This window comes from Protopterus annectens, chromosome 3.part1, assembly GCF_019279795.1.
Source record: "Protopterus annectens isolate FY-2018-M chromosome 3.part1, PAN1.0, whole genome shotgun sequence".
In the NCBI taxonomy this organism is placed as follows: Eukaryota; Metazoa; Chordata; order Ceratodontiformes; family Protopteridae; genus Protopterus; species Protopterus annectens.
This window is the reverse complement of record NC_056732.1, coordinates 1894267761-1894286371: the sequence shown is the minus strand read 5'-3', so window position 1 is coordinate 1894286371 and position 18611 is coordinate 1894267761. Positions and strand designations below refer to the sequence as shown.

At 38.6% G+C, this 18611-nt stretch overlaps 1 protein-coding gene across 1 annotated transcript in view; it reads left to right on the top strand.

The window, feature by feature from the left end:
• Positions 1–9760: 9760 nt before the first annotated feature.
• Positions 9761–18611, top strand: part of LOC122797950 (zinc-binding protein A33-like) — a 161322-nt gene continuing 152471 nt past the window's right edge. The window contains exon 1 of the mRNA XM_044066471.1: positions 9761–9912. The gene's annotated coding sequence lies outside the window, so the exon portion shown is untranslated. The remainder of the gene's footprint in view (positions 9913–18611) is intronic.

Below are 18611 nucleotides of genomic sequence, written 5' to 3'. Positions count from 1 at the left end.
TGTTAGGGTTCATTAGAACTTAGCAAGGCGGTGGTAAATGTTTCTTCTAATCATACAACCTTCTGAGACATTTATGTATCATGTACTTTATGGAACATGTATTTGCATGAAATATGGTTGGAAATTAATTTATTGAAAGTGAACACATAAACCATGTCAAGATATTAGCATGAGAAATGTTTTAAGACATCCTATCTACATCTGCGTACTTCTTTTACTTTGAAAATGTGTGTACTGCTTTTATCACAGTTTTGAAAGCTTTGAACCTTGTATGTTTTTTCCTGTTTTAGAAAATATAAAAGGGCTTGCATCTGTGTATATAGCTGAATCTTTCTATAATGAGACATTCTGTATCATGATACTGTTCTAATAAATAAAATGTTTGCACCAGGAGTCTTTGACAGTCTGTGTATTGAACTTAATAGATGCATGATATTTGGTGTTGACAAATCTTCCATTTCAAACCCATTTGGCTGTCCACTGTTGCTGTAAACATCTGGAGTGTCCCAACATTTGCGGATCTGCCATCCACATTTTATATATGATGGCTCTCCAGTTGTATATCCCTCATGGGATAATAAAGGTATTCGATGATTAATGGACCTAATTAATCATGTGGATGGAAGGCACGCTAATTTCCTTTGAAGAACTGGGAAAAATAAAAATAAAAACTACGGGCACTCATAAAATCATCTAAGGCCAGCTTTGAGAGAAAAACTGCACAGGACACTAAGGATAATCACAAGGCTTTCTTTAGTTATGTTAGGAACCTGGGTGGGAATTCCCAGATATGCTCAGAATTAGTCCAAAATGACAAAAAATACATCAAACACACAGACTTTGCCAACATCCTAGCTGACAGGTTCAGAGCAAACTTCTCCCCCCCCCCCACCAAAAGGGCAAATATCTATCCCAGCAGAGTGCTGCCCCCGACATCTCAGATGCTCAGGTAAGAGCCGCCCTCTCCAAAGCAAAAAACACAGCATCAATGGGACCAGACAGTGTCCCGGGCTGCGTACTACATCAACACCAAAAAGAGCTAAACCCAAACATAAAACTACTGTTCAATCTCAGCCTTACTACAGGATATGTACCCAAAGAGTGGCGTACAGCAACAGTGGTCCCTCTCCACAAAGGTGGTGCCTCAATAGATCCTGGAAACTATCGCCCCATAAGCCTGACTAGCTTGGTCTGCAAAGCTATGGAAAGGATCATCATGGACCTCATAAATAAAGATATTGGGGACCTACAGACACTGGATCCTACCCAGTTCGGCTTTGTTAAGGGTAGATCCTGCCTCTTAAACCTGGTCAATTTCTTTGAAACAGTCACCAAGGCCATTGACGAGGGGAAGGTGGTCCAAACAGCCTACCTGGACCTCGCAAAAGCCTTCGATACAATACCCCACTCAGGCATTATAGATAAGCTCACCAGCTTAAATATAAACCCCTATGTCACTAAATGGGTTGCAAACTGGCTGAAGGACAGAACACACATGGATAGAATTGCTGGAGCCATGTCAGACTCCAAACCAGTTACAAATGGCATCCCACAAGGCTCAGTCCTGGGACCTCTCTTGTTCGGTATATATTTCTCAGAGGTACAGGCCAACACGGAAGGACTGTGGCTGACCAAGTTCGCAGATGACTGCAAACTGGATTCCATAATCAACTCTCCAGCCGACACAAGCATCCTCCAAAAGGGCCTCATAGAAACAGACAACTGGTGCCAGAGCCATGGCCTCAAGCTAAATGCCAAAAAGTGTATAGTCATCCCCTTTGGCAAAAACAAAGTGCCCACAAATTACCACGTAGGTGGTAATCCATTAAGTACAGAAGAAGTAATTAGGGACCTGGGGACCCAAGTTGATACCATCCCCCACTCTGGAATTATAGATAAACTTACTAAAATGGGCATAAATCCCTATGTCACAAGATGGGTGGCCAACTGGCTCATGGACAGAACCCACACAGTAAAAGTAGCTGACTCCAAGTCCGACTTCATACCAGTGACGAGTGGAGTACCAAAGGGTTCAGTCCTGCATCTTCCCCTGTAAGGCATTTGCTTCTCTGAACTGCAGCCCAACACAGAAGGTCTTTGGCTAACAAAGTTTCCTTTGCAGATGACTGCAAACTGGGAGCCATAAGAGAATCATCTAATGATGTAGACATTCTACAAAAGGGCCTCACAGAAACAGATGCTTGGTGTCAAAGTCATGGCCTCAAGCTCAGTGCCAAGAAGTGCATTGTCATCCCCTTTGGGAAAAACTCAGTACCCATGACCTACCACATAGGTGGTAGCTCACTAAACATTGAAAGTGTAATAAGAGACCTTGGGACACAGGTGGACAGTAGTCTCTCCTTTGATAACCAGATTGCCACAGTAGTCAGTAAATCCTTCTATGTGGCACACCTCATCACAAAAGAGTTCTCCTCTAGAAAAAAGGAGGTCATTGTTCCCCTCTACTCATCCCTCATTAGACCCATTATAGAGTACAATGCCCCGTTTGGCATGTATCTCACAAGACACCTACAACAATTGGAAAAGCCACAGAAATACCTCACTAAGGGGATTACCGGTCTCAAACAGATGCCATAAGCAGACCGTCTCAAAAAACTCCAGCTCTACTCCGTCGCATATTGCCTACTTAGAGGCAATCTCTGCCTAACATACAAAGCTATGTCAAACCCAGAGCTGTTGGACATGCTACACTTAAAGAAATCTTAATCTCTTTGAACCACACACTCCAGGGACCTAAACCTTGGCCCTCTTTAAGAAAAAAACTTGATGACTGGATGGGAAATAGAAAATTCACCCCAGAGATCACTTCTGCAGCACTACCTGGCAGGAGCACAGGAAAATAATTTTCTTGGGTGACGAAAGCCAGGGAACCTTTTTGGCTAGGCTTATATAGGCCGCAGGGCCGATAGCCTAGTACCTTTCTATGAACCTACTTATGAACCTATGAACAAATTATTGATAAATGATGTTAGCAGGGAAATAGGGAGTAGGATTACCTTGTGATACATAACACTATCAAACAAACATGTCACAAACTAGGGATGCTCTATCGGCACAAAAACATCATGGATACAACCACCAAAACAACATTAGCCACAACCTATCTGCTACGCTCATTGTATATGATCCCCCCATTTTAACTAACCTTCAGAACACACTAAAAAATAAACTCAAATCCTGCTATAACAAAATCACTAAATTTGCAATAAGTGTACCATACTTTAAACACCACTGTTTAGCTCTTATCCCCCTTAACTGGCTGGGCCTCCTGTAATATCCAAACTATCTCAACTAGCAACTACCCATAAAGTTGTCTATAATCTTGATCTCTGCCCTGCCTTAAAAACAATACTTCAACTCTACACACCTAGCTGTACTCTCCACTCTGAATACAAACAGCTAATAGCTTTGCACAAAGCAAATAAAACTGCCAGACAATGTCTATATTCCTACTCAGTGAACAAACTATGAAAAAGCCCTACCTTTAGATGTTAGACTTACCTCTAATTTCAAGAATGTCAAGTTTAAAGTAAAAGATTTCCTACTCAGGTCACATATCTGTCCCTGCTTTGATCCAACCTGACTCCTACCCATTTACTTTGCCCTAGTTCAGTTAAACCTTTTCTCCTCCCTTACACCTCTCTGCCTCCTTTTATCTAATTTTGTAACTACCAGCTCTGCATTTTTTATCTTCCTTCCCCATCTTAAATCCTTGTACTACACACTGCCTAAACACCAACTCTCTGCACTGATAAATCAATCATCTTCTTATCTAAATCTCTATCCTTAATTCTTCCATTCCTCTCCACATTACCTCCATCCTTCACCTCCCTTACCTGTAGTTCTGTTATCTACTGCTTCTGCCAGTAAATAAGACTTTAATTACTCAACTAACCTGACCAACCATAACTAGTCTCATTGCCTCCATAACTATCTGTGCAACTTCATCAGGATGCAACAGTCCATCCTGTAATATTATCCTATCTGCCATGTTTTGTTAAACTTCCTATATTAAATGTATTGAATGCAGATATATTTATCAATCATCTCTGTAAAAGTATAATAATGATGCTTAGTCATATTTGTCTATTTCCCCATTTAAAATGTACGTATTTTGTTTTGTGTTCATCTGTAGGTTCTCTTTTCTTCTGTTTCCAGTTTTTGTTGTTAATTATGTAAAAACTGTATATTTTCCTTTCTTGTATTGGGAGCTTTTCTCCCCGGGCCTCCACTGAAAATGATTTTCTTCCCCAATCAGACTTTCCCAGTAACCAAATGTTAAATAAAATAAATAAATAAATGATTCCAGAAAACTTATTTGGATATTAATGAAGCTTATATTAATATGTTCCTAAAATTACCTCATGATTCTGGGATGTTGATTTGGATATTCCTGAAGCTTATATTGATATGATCCTAACATTCCCTGATGGGTCTGGGATGTTGATTCAGTTATTCCTGAATTTTATATTAATATGTTCCTATGATTATATTCTGATTCTGGGATTTTGATTCAGATATTCCTGAAGATTATTTTAATATTTTCTGAAATGCTGTCAAATATCTAATCCCAACCCTGCCCATGAACCACATATCACCACAATCCACCTTTACCTTCAAACCTGTGCCCACATTCTGTATACAACTACTATTAAACAAACTTAATCCATTCTCTTTTTCAGCTGATGACCTTCCAAGCGAGTACCTAAAAATAGCAGCCAATAGCATTGCTTATCCTGTCTCAATCCTTATTAATAGGTCAGTCCAGGAATCTCACATTCCCTTTCTCTGGAAGAAGTCACACATTATCCCTTTGCATAAAGAAGGAAATTCACCAGACATTAATAACTTTAGACCTATAGCAATCTTATCTCCTCACCAAAATACCTGAAAAAAATGTATTCAAAAACAATTGCTAGACTATCCCTTGCAGGGAAAACTCCTATCCCCATATACAACATGGCTTCCATCCTTCCCATAGTACAAGAACTGACATCTAACCTATACAGATACTGTCAATAAAGCTTGAGATAATGACAAACTAGTCTCATCCTTATTTCTACACACTCACAGCAAATGTCTACTTCAAATGCCCTCACTAGGTCTCTCTCAGCCCACGCTTCTGTGGTTCAAAAGCTACCTGTCCATTAGGTATCAACCAGTAAAATGACACTCCTCATCTAACCTCCCAGTCACCACTGGTGAACCACAAGGCTCTAACCTTGGTCCTCTCCTCTTTAACATTTTCACCAAAACCCATTACACATCCATAGAATAGGCCACCCTAATACAATACACACATGATTATATTCACATTTTCACATCTGGCAACATGATATATCTCCAGAAAATTAGACAGGAAGCTTTAACAACCATTGAAACATGACTTTTTAACTCACAACTCATGCTCAACCCAAAAAAGACCAAACTACTACTTTTTCTCCAAATCCCTCTCTCATGAAAAAACAAAATTTGAAGTCCTCTCTCATGATAATACAACCATTGAAGTCACTTCTCATAGCAAATTGTTAGGACTGATAGTGAATGATAAGCTTATATTTGACCTGCATGTGCAAAATTACATAAGAAAAACTCATCCACAACTAGGGATGCTTTACAGAGCTAAAACACTCACCGATGTAACTAAAACTACATATGCTGCTATTTATCTCCTGCCCACACTTCTTTACATGCCTCCAGACTTCACAAAAATTTTAAACTTGAACAATGCTATAACAAAGTTGCTAAATTTGCAACAAATATCCCTTTTAGAACCCATCACTGTATAGCAATAAAAAGCCTAAACTGGTTAAAACTGCCTCATCAACTAATGTATACACATCTTCTTACCACGTAAAAAAAACTATCCATCATCCATCTGTTTGTGGAGCACTAAAAAACATTCTACGCAATTATGTTTGCAGTCAGTCACTGTGATCCAGTGACAAAAAAATCCTGTCTACAACCCTATCAAATCTGCTGGGCATTGTCTGTACTCGTACAAGGTTGCTAAGGCCTGGAGCTCCTTACCTGTATCCATCAGGTCAATACACTTCCTCCCATCTTTCAAAACCACTCTGAAAGACTTCCTAGCTAAAATCTGGCTTTGTTCTTCCTCACAACCAGGGCAAACTCTATCCCTAAATGTTAACAAGCACCATTCCTTATACCTCCTTATTCTCCCTTCTTCACTTCCTTACTTTTATCAAATTCTCTTCCCTGACTTTCTCTATAAATATACCATAAGCCTGTTTTTCTCTCACTTCATATTGCAATTCTGGTTTGTATTAAACTACCTGACCTTTAGTTTTCATAAAAAATGTCTGAAATGTTTATGAATATTAAATGATTGTCATATAACTTGTACCAATTCTTAACCAATGTTTTCACATTATCGCTATTTTTTTCTGAAATGTTTTATTAAAAATTTCAAAATGCTTACAAAATATCATAACATTTTTAAATGCAATACAATAAGAGAGCAAATTGCAATAAAATGTTTAAAAATTAAACAACAGTATAACTATTTACACAGGTCTATATTAGATAACTGAAATGATAAAAGAGCGAATGTTCTTTTATCGACACATAAAACACAAACTCACTAAACACTGAAGTTATGGAACAGCGATTTTTTTTTTCCCCAGGGAAAAAAAATTGCTGTTCCAAAATAAAAAAAACTTGAGACACATAATAAAGTGGGTGTCTTTGCCACCACACCTCCTGATGTGGGGGCTGTTCCCCCCGGGTCTATATTACATTATCGAATACTCATGTATTCAAAAACATAATAGTCAACCTCTAATTGTCAAAATCGTCAAACGTCAAACAGCAAATAAAAGTACAAAAACCCACACAAACAAACCATTTAAATGCTGTAAGTAGGGGGCAAGCCCCCCTACACCCCCACTCATGGGGTTCTGTGCCCCCCACACCCCCACTACTTATATATACCAACTCCAACATCACCATACAGTGCAGACAATGTAAAACTTCCATTTCCACAATGTATGGAGATCTCCATTGAAAAGTTCGTCGTTTGACATTTTTGACAATTAGGGTTTGACTATTATGTTTTTGAATACATGAGTATTTGATAACATAATATAGACCCTGCCCCCAATAACAGGGGCACAGGAAAATATTTTTTTTTGGGTGGCGAAAGCCAGGGTATTTTTTTGGCTAGGCTTATACAGGTTCTAGGGCCAATAGCCTAGTACTTACCTATGAACCTATACAAAGTGCCTGAGACCAACATATTAATAAATAACAGAAGACAAGAATGCACATTCCAAAAAAACAGTTTAAGTTATAAATACCAAGATGAAAATGTTTCAGTTAGGGCTAATCATTTCAACAAAGGATTATTCATAAATTTATTGGAATATATTCTGTTCTCTTTACTGTTGTTTCTTTGATTGTTGTGTCTTTCAGGAGAATAAGAAAAATCTTCAAATTATGATTCTGAAGCATTCTTCCGGTTTCTTGTAATAGTTTTCCTGGCCACAGCAAGAATTGTCCAAGTTAGATAAATAAGACTTTTTTGATTTTTTATTTCCAGAAAGTTAAATAGAACCATCTGTTTTGTTAAAACAAATGAGTAATTCCATAAAGCTTTAAAAAAATCTTGCACCTCTACCCAAAATATATGACCTGTTAAATATATGTGAACAGCTAGCCTTAGTAAGTTTTTTGCATCTCCAACACTCAAAACATTTTCTTTCTCATCTTGGCCACCCTTAAAGGAGTCAAAAAAGCTCTACATAAAAATTTCCAAGTAAATAAGCTCCAATATGGGGTCCAAGAATTGTTATAATAGATGAAATAAGTTGTATTTATTTTGTTCAGTAAAGGCTATATGATATTCTTCTGTAAAGAAATTCCAAAAATTCTCTTTTGGATTATATACATCTTTAGCAAGTATTGCATATAGTTCAGAAATTGAATTATCAAATCCTTGATATTTATAATTTAATTTTAAAATTGTAATCCATTCTGGAATATCAGTACTTCTTGAGTTAGATAGAAGACATAACTTGGTTTGAATTGATGTAAAAATCAAATGTGCATAAGTTATTAGTTGTATCATTAAAATGAGTATTAAACTCTAAGCATAAAGAGTCTATAGATTTAACTGTATCCTTTTCAAAGCATTGATAATGCTGATTTTTCCAGGAGATAAATGTATGAGTTAGTAATTTAATATTAGAATTTGTTTGTTAAAGAGAAGGTAATAAGGGACTCAACAAAATCTTTAATTTGAATTAATTTATACACATGCAAAAGCAATAACTATGAAAATTATATTCAATTGGATAGGCAGTAATTATATAAGAAGCTGGAAAAATTTACATAATAAACTCTTTAGTGTTAACACACTGAAGTCTTTAAACTTAATAAATATGAAATCATATAACCGCTTTTGGTTTTACATTTGTAAGTTTGTTCAAAGTTCTATATATTCCTTAATTAATCCTAACTATGTAATTTCAATCTTAAAATCTTTTAAAAACATTATCTTTAATTTGCTATAATTATTTAAACTGTAGACATTTCTGTTTTATTTTTGAAGATTGTAAAATTATTGTTCTTAAAATATTTTGTAATAATTTGGAGCTTTTTTCCTTGGGCCTTTGCTAAAAATGGGCTTCTATGCAATCAGACTTTCCATGTAATCAAATGTCAGTAAATAAATAAATAAGTAATATGCTTATAACATTACCTTATGATTCTGGGATGTTGAGTCAGATATTTCTAAAGCTTATTTTTATATGTTCCTAAATGCTGTCAAACATTTAAGACAAGTGTGTTATGTGTTTGAGAGACAAGTTTTATTTATCTATAATGGCTATCGGGAACCAGCAGAGGTTATAGAGAGGAGAGTGGCTAAAATCAGCATTCAACCAGACTTGTGGACAAAGTAATCCCACCATTAGAAATTCATTTTTGGAGTGCCCCCCATTTATAAACTATGGGGAAGGACAAATCAGTGTCTGTGATTGATCTTCATTCAACCCTTACCTTGGAATAGATCTTTTATGTGGACAGGATTTCTTCCTTTGTCCTTACAACGCAACATCCTGCTCTGGTTCCTACAGTCTTTGACAGTAGTAAGAACCTATGTAACCTCAATTTGAAAAATGCCATGGAGATTATCTATAGAATGGTTAGAAACATGTATTCTCAAAAAAATGATTGCTCTTCACTAGAATGGTACCACAATGTGCTCAACCTTTACCCAGCATTCTCCAGCTTCTATTCTTTATGAACTCAACTTTCTTAGCTATTGTCAACAAATTAGAGATCTTCCAATAAATGTCATATTGAGTTTTAGCAATGAAATAAATATATTTATGAAATCTAATAACACTTGCCATGAACAATTATACAGTTCTTCTTTTAGGACATTACTGAATGAGATCACATGACCGTATGCTATCACCATGCTATAGTAAAGAGTAATATTACTTGTACATAGTCGTCTGTATGTTTTTGTTCATGTTTATGTAACATTGTTGTAGTTATTACAGTTACAATAAAATGTTAAAAAACACTATGTGGTTAAGCAAATTGCTCATGGTCACACAGGAGGCAAATGCAGACTGAGGGAATCAAACTGTGTACCACATGAAGCAGCCTGTTTACTGATCATCTTCACTGTCACAGAGGAAATTGTATGTACTGTAAAGTCTCCTACTCCTTTTGAGAAATGCTTTTGGATCTTTTACTTCCAGCTAAGCTGTCACCAACTCAAGCAGATAGGACCTCTGTTTACCATCTCATCCGAAGGTCAACACACGCAGGGGTGCACCCTTGTGCTGCACTAAAGTGTCAGTCCTGGAAAAATGAACCCAATCACCGGGAACAGGACTACAACCCCCACCATCAAATGTGAGTGTACTACCTGTTGAGCTAGTGAAAAAACAACTGTCAAACTCTTCTGAGATGGAATTGAACCAGTAACCTAAGCTGAGCTGTCAAAGGTATAATTTATACAGTTTTCTTTTGTAGTAAGAGACTTGCACAGATAAAAGCATAACTGGCTCTCATTTAATGCTAGGACCACCCAATCAATGTAATTAACCAACAAGAATAAAGTGATCCCAATTCCGCAGGGGGCATTTTTCAACACAGCTGTGTTCCTATGGAAGGTGAAGATGGCTAGGCCCATTATGGTCACTGTGTTGATTTGCCTAGTATTGTTCCTGTGTTCCTATGGAAGGTGTAGATGGCTAGGCCCGTAACGGTCTCTGTGATCATTTGCCTAGTATTTTTCCTGTGGTTCTATGGAAGGTGTAGATGGCTAGGCACATTATGGTCCCTGTGATGATTTGCCTAGTATTGTTCCTATGGAGGGTGTAGATGGCTAGGTCTGTTAATGTCCCTGTGATCATTTGCCTAGTACTGTTCCTATGGAGGGTGTAGATGGCTAAGTCTGTTAATGTCCCTGTGATCATTTGCCTAGTACTGTTCCTATGGAGGGTGTAGATGGCTTGGTCTGTTAATGTCCCTGTGATCATTTGCCTAGTATTGTTCCTATGAATGGTGTAGATGGCTAGGTCTGTTAATGTCCCTGTGATCATTTGCCTAGTATTGTTCCTGTGTTCCTATGGATGGTGTAGATGGCTAGGCCCATAACGGTCCCTGTGATCATTTGCCTAGTATTTTTCCTGTGGTTCTATGGAAGGTGTAGATGGCTAGGTCTCTTAATGTCTCTGTGATCATTTGCCTAGTATCGTTCCTATGAAGGGTGTAGATGGCTAGGTCTCTTAATGTCCCTGTGTTCATTTGCCTAGTATTGTTCCTATGGAGGGTGTAGATGGCTAGGTCTGTTAATGTCTCTGTGATCATTTGCCTAGTACTGTTCCTATGGAGGGTGTAGATGGCTAGGTCTGTTAATGCCCCTGTGATCATTTGCCTAGTATTTTTCCTGGGTTTCTATGAAAGGTGTAGATGGCTAGGTCTGTTAATGTCCCTGTGATCATTTGCCTAGTATTGTTCCTATGTAGGGTGTAGATGGCTAGGTCTGTTAATGTCCCTGTGATCATTTGCCTAGTATTGTTCCTATGGATGGTGTAGATGGCTTGGCCCATTACAATCCCTGTGATCATTTGCCTAATATTGTTCCTATGAAGGGTGTAGATGGCTAGGTCTGTTAATGTCCCTGTGATCATTTGCCTAGTATTGTTCCTATGTTCCTATGGAAGGTGTAGATGGCTAGGCCCGTAACGGTCCCTGTGATCATTTGCCTAGTATTTTTCCTGTGGTTCTATGGAAGGTGTAGATGGCTAGGCAAATTATGGTCCCTGTGATGATTTGCCTAGTATTGTTCCTATGGAGGGTGTAGATGGCTTGGTCTGTTAATGTCTCTGTGATCATTTGCCTAGTATTTTTCCTGTGGTTCTATGGAAGGTGTAGATGGCTAGGCACATTATGGTCCCTGTGATTATTTGCCTAGTATTGTTCCTATGGAGGGTGTAGATGGCTTGGTCTGTTAATGTCTCTGTGATCATTTGCCTAGTATTGTTCCTATGAAGGGTGTAGATGTCTAGGTCTGTTAATGCCCCTGTGATCATTTGCCTAGTATTGTTCCTGTGTTTCTATGGAAGGTGTAGATGGCTAGGTCTGTTAATGTCCCTGTGATCATTTGCCTAGTACTGTTCCTATGGAGGGTGTAGATGGCTAGGTCTGTTAATGTCCCTGTGATCATTTGCCTAGTACTGTTCCTATGGAGGGTGTAGATGGCTAGGTCTGTTAATGTCCCTGTGATCATTTGCCTAGTACTGTTCCTATGGAGGGTGTAGATGGCTAGGTCTGTTAATGTCCCTGTGATCATTTGCCTAGTATTGTTCCTATGAAGGGTGTAGATGGCTAGGTCTGTTAATGCCCCTGTGATTATTTGCCTAGTATTGTTCCTGTGTTCTTATGGAAGTTGTAGATGGCTAGGCCCATTACATTATAAAAGTTTTTCAGTTGTTGGGCATGCCCTGTTCTTGAAAATGTCTCGTGCTTGGATTCAACTCACTTGGATTAATATTATTCATTTATTCATTTATTTATCTTATTTTTTCCTCTGTGTGTTGTTAATAAATTGCTTTGTTACATATTATATGCCTAGTGGATCGTTTTTTTCACCACTGAAGCCATTCTGGTTCACAGTCCCTGTGATCGTTTGCCTAGTATTGTTCTTGTGTTCCTATGAAAGTTGTAGATGGCTAGGCTCGTAACGGTCCCTGTGATCATTTGCCTAGTATTGTTCTTGTGTTCCTATGAAAGTTGTAGATGGCTAGGCCCATTATGGTCCCTGTGATCATTTGCCTAGTAATCTTCCCATGCTACTATGAAAGTTGTAGATGGCTAGGTCTGTTACGGTCCCTGTGATCATTTGCCTAGTAATCTTCCCATGCTACTATGAAAGTTGTAGATGGCTAGGCCCGTTACGGTCCCTGTGATCATTTGCCTAGTATTGTTCTTATGAAGGGTGTAGATGGCTAGGCCCATAATGGTCCCTGTGATCACTTGCCTAGTATTGTTCCTGTGTTCCTACAGAAGGTGTATATGACTAGGCCTCTTATGGTCCCTGTGATCACTTACCTAGTATTGTTCCTGTCTTCCTATGGAATGTGTAGATGGCTAGGCCCGTTACGGTCCCTGTGATCATTTGCCTAGTATTGTTCCTGTATTCCAATGGAAGGTGTAGATGGCTAGTCCCGTTACAATCCCTGTGATCATTTGCCTAGTATTGTTCCTGTGTTCCTATGGATGGTGTAGATGGCTAGGCCCATAACGGTCCCTGTGATCATTTGCCTAGTATTTTTCCTGTGGTTCTATGGAAGGTGTAGATGGCTAGGTCTCTTAATGTCTCTGTGATCATTTGCCTAGTATTGTTCCTATGAAGGGTGTAGATGGCTAGGTCTCTTAATGTCCCTGTGATCATTTGCCTAGTATTGTTCCTATGAAGGGTGTAGATGGCTAGGTCTGTTAATGTCCCTGTGATCATTTGCCTAGTATTGTTCCTATGTTCCTATGGAAGGTGTAGATGACTAGGCCCATAACGGTCCCTGTGATCATTTGCCTAGTATTTTTCCTGTGGTTCTATGGAAGGTGTAGATGGCTAGGTCTGTTAATGTCTCTGTGATCATTTGCCTAGTATTGTTCCTATGAAGGGTGTAGATGGCTAGGTCTGTTAATGCCCCTGTGATCATTTGCCTAGTATTGTTCCTATGGAGGGTGTAGATGGCTGGGTCTGTTAATGCCCCTGTGATCATTTGCCTAGTATTGTTCCTGTGTTTCTATGAAAGGTGTAGATGGCTAGGACCATAACAGTCCTTGTGATCATTTGCCTAGTATTTTTCCTGTGGTTCTATGGAAGGTGTAGATGGCTAGGTCTGTTAATGTCCCTGTGATCATTTGCCTAGTACTGTTCCTATGGAGGGTGTAGATGGCTAGGTCTGTTAATGTCCTTGTGATCATTTGCCTAGTATTTTTCCTGTGGTTCTATGGAAGGTGTAGATGGCTAGGTCTGTTAATGTCCCTGTTATCATTTGTCTAGTACTGTTCCTGTGTTCTTATGGAAGTTGTAGATGGCTAGGACCATAACGGTCCTTGTGATCATTTGCCTAGTATTTTTCCTGTGGTTCTATGGAGGGTGTAGATGGCTAGGTCTGCTAATGTCTCTGTGATGATTTGCCTAGTATTGTTCCTATGGAGGGTGTAGATGGCTGGGTCTGTTAATGCCCCTGTGATCATTTGCCTAGTATTTTTCCTGTGGTTCTATGGAAGGTGTAGATGGCTAGGTCTGTTAATGTCCCTGTGATCATTTGCCTAGTATTTTTCCTGTGGTTCTATGGAAGGTGTAGATGGCTAGGTCTGTTAATGTCCCTGTGATCATTTGCCTAGTATTGTTCCTATGAAGGGTGTAGATGGCTAGGTCTGTTAATGTCCCTGTGATCATTTGCCTAGTATTTTTCCTGTGGTTCTATGGAAGGTGTAGATGGCTAGGTCTGTTAATGTCCCTGTGATCATTTGCCTAGTATTGTTCCTATGAAGGGTGTAGATGGCTAGGTCTGTTAATGTCCCTGTGATCATTTGCCTAGTATTGTTCCTGTGGTTCTATGGAAGGTGTAGATGGCTTGGTCTGTTAATGTCTCTGTGATGATTTGCCTAGTATTGTTCCTATGGAGGGTGTATATGGCTAGGTCTGTTAATGCCCCTGTGATCATTTGCCTAGTATTTTTCCTGTGGTTCTATGGAATGTGTAGATGGCTTGGTCTGTTAATGTCCCTGTGATCATTTGCCTAGTATTGTTCCTATGGAGGGTGCAGATGGCTTGGTCTGTTAATGCCCCTGTGATCATTTGCCTAGTATTGTTCCTGTGTTTCTATGAAAGGTGTAGATGGCTTGGTCTGTTAATGTCCCTGTGATCATTTTGCCTAGTATTGTTCCTATGGAAGGTGTAGATGGCTAGGTCTGTTAATGTCCCTGTGATCATTTGCCTAGTATTTTTTCTGTGGTTCTATGGAAGGTGTAGATGGCTTGGTCTGTTAATGTCCCTGTGATCATTTGCCTAGTACTGTTCCTATGGAGGGTGTAGATGGCTAGGTCTGTTAATGTCCCTGTGATCATTTGCCTAGTACTGTTCCTATGGAGGGTGTAGATGGCTAGGTCTGTTAATGTCCCTGTGATCATGTGCCTAGTCCTGTTCCTATGGAGGGTGTAGATGGCTAGGTCTGTTAATGCCCCTGTGATCATTTGCCTAGTATTGTTCCTATGGAGGGTGTAGATGGCTAGGTCTGTTAATGCCCCTGTGATCATTTGCCTAGTATTGTTCCTGTGTTCTTATGGAAGTTGTAGATGGCTAGGCCCGTTACATTATAAAAGTTTTTCAGTTGTTGGGCATGCCCTGTTCTTGAAAATGTCTCCTACACAGGAGACGAAAGTGCTTGGATTTAACTCACTTGGATTAATATTATTAATTTATTTATCTTATTTTTTCCTCTGTGTGTTGTTAATAAATTGCTTTGTTACATATTATATGCCTAGTGGATCGTTTTTTTCACCACTGAAGCCATTCTGGTTCACAGTCCCTGTGATCGTTTGCCTAGTATTGTTCTTGTGTTCCTATGAAAGTTGTAGATGGCTAGGCTCGTAACGGTCCCTGTGATCGTTTGCCTAGTATTATTCCTGTGTTAATAAGAAAGTTGTAGATGGCTAGGCCCATTATGGTCCCTGTGATCATTTGCCTAGTAATCTTCCCATGCTACTATGAAAGTTGTAGATGGCTAGGTCTGTTACGGTCCCTGTGATCATTTGCCTAGTATTGTTCCTGTATTCCAATGGAAGGTGTAGATGGCTAGGCCTGTTACAGTCCCTGTGATCATTGGCCTAGTATTGTTAATGTATTCCTATGAAAGTTGTAGATGGCTAGGCCCATAACGGTCCCTGTGATCATTTGCCTAGTACTGTTCCTGTGTTCCTAAGAAAGTTGTAGATGGCTAGGCCCGTTACGGTCCCTGTGATCATTTGCCTAGTATTGTTCCTAAATCTAATTCTTGGAACTGGAGGATGCATACCTTGCTTTGTTTTTTATATATGTCTAAATTCAAGATACTGAAATGTCAGACTGTATGGGTGCACAAAATATTAAGAAGATGAAAAAAAAGAAGCAAATGCTCATTTTAATCACACATATCAGATTCTACGAGGTTTGCATTTTATGCCTTAGGTTGAGTTATTTTAGACTTATGAGATGAGTGTCTTCAGTGCAAGTTATGGTGAGTATGTCTGGCAAGCTGAGCTTAATGCCTTACCCTGGATTAAATGAGCATGTTACCTTTAAATCTGTACAGACAAATCCCTGCTCGAAGCACTAAGTGGGTATTCTTTAATAACATGACTTTACTCCTATTAGTTAATTCTATTTCTTGGGTATTTTTAGTATATGAATGTGAGTTAAGTTACTTTTTTTTTCTAAAGAAATCTCTATCTGATAAAATTGCTGCATTGTTTTAATAAATGCTAGTGTGGCGAGGCACTTGAGTAGTTTGTTTATTTATTTAGTTTTTGTTTTGTGCTTTGATATATGGCCCAGCCATTTTCTGACGTTAATTTTCATTTAAAAAAATGGGGCTAGATGCATACATAGCTATATTTAAATGAATGCCATACACGATCCAATACTCCGCTTAAGCTGTTCATCTTCAGCCTGTCCATAGGGTTTGTTCCTGATGTGTGGAGAACATTCAGTGTGACTGTTCCCACAGAATGGCAAACCCTCTACAGATACAGGTATTTATAGGCCCATCAACATCATTGGCCTTATATGCAAAGCCATGGAATGCACCCTTGCAACCTAACTGAACTAGACTACACACTGTTTGGTTTTGAAAATAGCAGAGTCTGTCCTCTGAACCTAGTAAGCATATTTGAAAGGGTTAAAGAGGCTGTGGGCAGTGGTCACACTGAATGCAGCTTTTCATGACGTGCCCAAGACTTTTGATGCTTTCCACGATGCTAGTATTATTGAAAAGTTTAACAAAATGATTGTAAAGTGGCTATTCAGCAGATCCCAGCCGTGGAAGCTGCTGCCATCTATGATCATAAATTTATAACAAGTGGAGAATTAGAGGGATCAGTGCTGGACCCTCCCCTGTGTGGCACTTATTTTGCAGACATCCAGGCCAAAATCATAAAAGTGTGGTTGGCCAGTTTTGCTGCTGATGGCACAATAAACTGTTCCTCCACTTATATGATACACCACCAGCAAGTACTGGAATTTGCACACACCTGGTGCACAGAAAGTGTTTCTTTACCTAAATGATAAAAGCAAATGCAGCAAAAAAGCCACTCCTGCCTCATATGAAATATAAATGATTATGATCAGGTTTCCAGTCGTAATGAATGTATTATGTGTCTAAGACATGGATGCAAATAAAATTACATTGAGAGTGCAGCTTGAGAGATGAATCCTGGCATCAACATCAAGAACACATAGTAAAGGTTTAGAATTGGTGAGACATGATCATAATTCTTTGTAGTTCAAGGGCTTTATCTGTTCCATGTACTCATAGTTATAATAAAAAAAAAAACTGAAGGACAACAAACTGTTTTACCAGTTTTCAAAGCCTTTACAAGCTGGGAAAACACTTTAGCTCTGTAAAAAAGGCAGAAGGCAAAAATAAAGCATCCGTCTAAAGAACAAAAAGATTTAATAGCTTTTACACACTTCATTATGCAACAGTTTTTATTTCTACATATGGCAGTGATTTTTTTAACAATATAAAACCTGTTTTAACTGCTGCCATATTTTTTTATCAGCCAACACTGTCCCCTGTTTGTCCCTATCTTGAAACTCTATCTTCACTGCTTTCTTCATCAAACCCATCATTGGACATAATGCCACGTTGGCATGTATAAATCCATGCATGTTCCTCAACTAGAAAGGGACCATACATCTGTGCCAAAGAAAACTAAAGGCATTAAATCAATAACGATTAGCATGACTTTCCTTATACTCAGGTCAGTAACGACTAGCATGACTCTCCTTGTACTCAGTTCAGTAAAGATTAGCATGAATCTCCTTATATTCAGTTCAATAGTAATTAGCTTGACTCTCCTTATACTCACTTCATTGACGATTAGCATGACTCTCCTTACACTCAGTTCAGTAAGAATTAGCATGACTCTACTTATACTCAGTTCAATAATGATTAGCATAACTCTCCTTAAACTCAGTTCAGTAACGATTAGCATGACTCTCCGTATACTCAGTTCAATAACGATTAGCATGACTCTCCTTATACTCGGTTCAGTAATGATTAGCATGACTCTCCTTATACTCAGTTCAATAACGATTAGCATGACTCTCCTTATACTCAGTTCAATAATGATTGGCATGACACTCCTTATACTCAATTCATTAATGATTAGAATGACTCTCCTTATACTCAGTTCAGTAACGATTAGCATGACTCTCCGTATACTCAGTTCAATAACGATTAGCATGACTGTCCTTATACTCAGTTCAATAACGATTAGCATGACTCTCCTTATACTCAGTTCTATAATGATTAGCATTACTCTCCTTATACTCAGTTCAGGTGCGATTAGCATGACTCTCCTTATACTCAGTTCAGTAATGATTAGCATGACTCTCCTTATACTCAGTTCAGTAACGATTAGCATGACTCTCCTTATACTCAGTTCAATAACGATTAGCATGACTCTCCTTATACTCAGTTCTATAATGATTAGCATTACTCTCCTTATACTCAGTTCAGGTGCGATTAGCATGACTCTCCTTATACTCAGTTCAATAATGATTAGAATGACTCTCCTTATACTCAATTCATTAACAATTAGCATGACTCTCCTTATACTCAGTTCAGTAATGATTAGCATGACTGTCCTTATACTCAGTTCAATAACAATTAGCATGACTCTCCTTATACTCAGATCATTAACGATTAGCATGACTCTCCTTATACTCAGTTCAATCATAATTACCATGACTCTGCTTATACCCAGTTCAGTAATGATTAACATGACTCTCCTTATACTCAGTTCATTACCAATTAGCATGACTCTCCTTA